Source organism: Salmo trutta, chromosome 28 (assembly GCF_901001165.1).
Source record: "Salmo trutta chromosome 28, fSalTru1.1, whole genome shotgun sequence".
NCBI classification, from domain to species: Eukaryota; Metazoa; Chordata; class Actinopteri; order Salmoniformes; family Salmonidae; genus Salmo; species Salmo trutta.
The window spans coordinates 30,807,585-30,811,652 of NC_042984.1; the positions used below are offsets into that span (position 1 = coordinate 30,807,585).

Below are 4,068 nucleotides of genomic sequence, written 5' to 3' on the forward strand. Positions count from 1 at the left end.
TCCCATCTTCGCCGCCTTCTCCTCCTCTCTCTCTCTCTATCTCTCCCTACTCTCGCTCCTCTCCTGAGAGTGACACATGCGTCTGTCCCGTCTATAGATAGTCCATTAGGGCCTGCTGTGATATTCCGGTCCCATGACTCCCCTCGCTCACATTCACTTGGTGTCATTTAACCCCGCAGTGCCAGGATCAGTCCACTTTCAACCGCTAAAACCTCACACCTGTCCCCTTCAAACCACAGACATAGTCACAAGTAGTCCATCAAGCAGTCGTATCCATGACAGTGTAAAGAAATGACTCCTGATGAGCTGTGATGCGGGAAAAGTGACGTTATTGCAGTGGAAGTGTGAATGCTAGGATGTTAGAGAAAACAAGAACAAGTAAAGCCATTGAAAGTAATTACGTGAATACGTTTAATTTAATTTATAAAATAAATTCTAAACTGCACGGTTGTCCTTCAGAATAAGAAGGAAAAACAGCAATAATGATAGCTAATTTGAACAAATTCACCCACAGTGAAGTAAATTAATCCCCTATAAGTGAACTAAAGGCAAAAAATGAACCATGCTGGTTTATATATAATGTTTCTGATAACAGACGACCTTGTAGATATATAAAATACTCCCTCTTCACCACTCTCTTAAGAATGCATGGCAGTCATCCACTGGGGTTCACACATTACAGCTATACCCTTTTTGCTATAACACTAAAGCAACTTTGACAAGAGGAGGACGATGGAATGGACAGCAGCTCAGCGCTCCGTGCCCTGTCGGAGCAACTGTCAGAAACAACTGCACTGAGAAGACAGCCGAGCTGTCAGACTGACACAGAATGCACCCACACATGCATACACACTACGCATGTACAGACAGAGACAGTATAGACATACGCATACAGTATGTTGAATGCACCCACACACATAGAGCACGTACCGGTATCGGGGTGATCTGGCAGGGCGGCGGCCCGTGCGGTGTGGCTGCTGCAGGCAGAGTGTCTGTCTGTTCCCTGGGAGCTGAATCAGCGACGGAGAGTTTAGGGATGCAGAGAGGAGAGGAGGGTCATGGGAGATGCTGCTTTTCTCACACCGGATGGGAGGAAGAGGATGAGAGGAGGAAAAAAATACCAAAAAGAACCAATGGCAGGTACAAAGAAAAAGCCCTATATAAAATCAAAAGACTTGAACCTTTCTTATAAGAGGATTTTTTATAACCTGATGATGTGGCGTTCAAATGCGTCAAACTCACGGCTGCCCATCCCTCCCCACCTAACCATGCAAAGTTTGACTGAGGAAGCTTAATGAAACTGCAATAGAGGGATCAGAGAATGTGGACTGTGCGCTGACAGAGCTGAAGGACAAATTGAGAAGAGGGACGGAGGAAGGGAGGGAGAGGGAGAGAGAAAGAGAAAGACTGACTGAGTGAGAGAGCGCCAGAGAGTGAGTGAGGAAAGCAGAGGAGACACAATAGATGACAGGATAAGTGCTAGAAAGAAAGAAAGAAAGAATGAAAGAAAGAAAGAAAGAGGATATGTTTTGCCTCAACGGCGCATTTTCCTTTCTAACCTCTCAGCTGTCCGTCAATTCCCCACATCTCCTTCTCGACACTGACCCCCCATATTCCACAGCGCCACACATCCTGAGGTCACCGCAACGCAGGGCCTGTATCAACCTCCAAAGTACGGATACAAAAAAATGAATGTGTCGATCCCATCACAGGGAGACTTCAGAGGCAAAAGGGTTGAGAGGAGAAAAAGTAAGCAAAACATTTCTAAAACAATACCCTGTCAGCTGACGATGCTCTGGAGGAGTGGATGAAGACATAAGCATTGATTTTGAAATGAAAAGTGGAAAGGTGGACTTCAGAACGCGACGGACCATCTCTGGGAGAGAATGGAAGGGCAGCGTGATCGGAGTAACCCCCCACCGTCCAGGGGCTTATATACCCAGGTAGGAACGGCAGACATGCGCCCCCCTGACCGGCCCGCCTGCACCCCGACGCTGCCTGGCCTTATTTAGTGAAGCGTGGCAAAAAATAGCCTGTCAAGTGCTGAGCGTCCCGACAAAAGGGGGTGGGTGAGTGGGATGTACAGGGTGGAGTGGCTGGGGGGAGGTTGTTCCAATCCGCCTCTCTGTCGATTGACTACTCTACCCTGTCCTCCTCCACTCCCCCTCCTCTTTTCCTTTTCTGTTCTCTTCCTGTCATCACCCTTGACTCCTCACTCTGGCGTTCCAGAGCCATCCTACCCCAGCCCATCCCAGTCCACCGTACACCACACCAGACCTTTCCAGCCCCACCTTTCCCAAGCCCCTGCACCCAGCCCCTTGTATCCTGCCCAATCTCCCTGGGTATTTTTAGCGGGCCCAAATAAAGAGGTGTGTGGCCGTCCACCCACTGCCCTGTCCCCCCCGGTCCCACCCCTGTAGCCCTGGCCCACTGCAGATTGGGTGGCACTATGGGCCTCTGCTAGGTATGGACAGGAGTGGCTACGCTTAGGGAGAGAGAGAGAGGAGGAGCTGGGGGATAAGACCCTGACATTATATGAGCGTGTGTCTGTGTGTATAGGTGCATGATTTTTTTTGAGCAAACCTGTTTATGTTAGTGTGTATATGGCATTGCAATCTGTTCATAGTTTCTATGATCACAAGAGTGTTTCTGAGCGGATGCAGTGTGTTCTCTTTCAGACCTTGGCTTGGTGTGTGTTGTTCAGTTTATGTGTGTGTTTCTCTGTGTGTGTGCCAGCCCCAGTACTGATGAAGAGTCTCTTGTGGGTTAGATGTGTCTTTGGAGAAAGAGGAAGAAAGATACAGAGAGATGGAGGGAGAGGGTCAGGGAATTGAAAGGACAGGAGGAGGAGAAGGAGGAGGAGGAGAGGGAGGGGAGAGATGGGAAAAGAAAGGATATTGATTTCCACCTTAAATAGGCAATCTCCGTTTCTCCAGAGCTCCTGGGAGAAGTGTGTGTGTGTGTGTGTGTGTGTGTGTGTGTGTGTGTGTGTGTGTGTGTGTGTGTGTGTGTGTGTGTGTGTGTGTGTGTGTGTGTGTGTCATGGTGGGCTGTCACAGGAACACAGTACTGGTTGGGCACTAGTTCTGTGATGTGTCCATCATTAAGAATCCATTTCAACACACTGCTATCTCTACGCTGTGTGAGCTGAGCTGAATCTGATTACACAGCATTCAGAGGTCCTGGCACAAAACACTTCTCATTTACGTTCTGATATATACTGAACAAAAATATAAATGCAACATGTAAAGTGTCAGTCCCATGTTTCATGAGCTGAAATAAAAGATCCCAGAAACCTTCCATACACACAAAAAGTGTATTTCTCTCAAATGTTGTGCACAAATTTGTTAACATCCCTGTTTGTGAGAATTTCTCCTTTGCCAAGATAATCGATCCAACTGACAGGTGTGGCATATCAAGAAGCTGATTAAACAGCATGATCATTACACAGGTGCACCTTGTGCTGGGGACAACAAAAGGCCACTCTAAAATGTGCAGTTTTGTCACACAACACAATGCCACAGATGTCTCAAGTATAGCGAAAGAGAGTGGCATGCTGACTGCAGGAATGTCCCCCAGAGCCGTTGCCAGGGAATTGAATGATCATTTCTCTACTTTAAGCTGCCTCCAATGTCGTTTTAGAGAATTTGGCAGTACGTCCAACCGGCCACACAGCCACAGACCACGTGTAATCACACCAGCCCAGGACCTCCACATCCGGGTTCTTCACTTGCGGGATCGTCGGAGACAAGTCACCCTGACAGCTGATGAAACTGAGGAGTATTTCTGTCTGTAATAAAGCCCCTTTGTGGGGAAAAACTCATTTGGATTGGCTGGGCCTGGCTCCCCAGTGGGTGGGCCTATGCCCTCCCAGGCCCACCCATGGCAGCGCCCCTGCCCAGTTATATGAAATCCATAGTTTAGGGCTTAATTTATTTATTTCAATTGACTGAGTTCCTTATATGACTGTAACTCAGTAAAATCGTTGAAATGATTTATATTTCTGTTCAGTATACATTTGTTCTCTAGTCTGCTCTCTGGTATACATTTGTTCTCTAATTGTGTCATG

At 47.6% G+C, this 4,068-nt stretch overlaps 1 long non-coding RNA gene across 1 annotated transcript in view; it reads right to left on the reverse strand.

Annotated features, from left to right (window-relative positions):
• LOC115166004 (uncharacterized) overlaps window positions 1-1,894 on the reverse strand; it is a 23,633-nt gene extending 21,739 nt beyond the window's left edge. Inside the window, exon 1 of the long non-coding RNA XR_003870259.1 lies at window positions 931-1,894. This is a non-coding gene — a long non-coding RNA (uncharacterized LOC115166004). The remainder of the gene's footprint in view (window positions 1-930) is intronic.
• Between the last annotated feature and the right edge of the window lie 2,174 nt (window positions 1,895-4,068).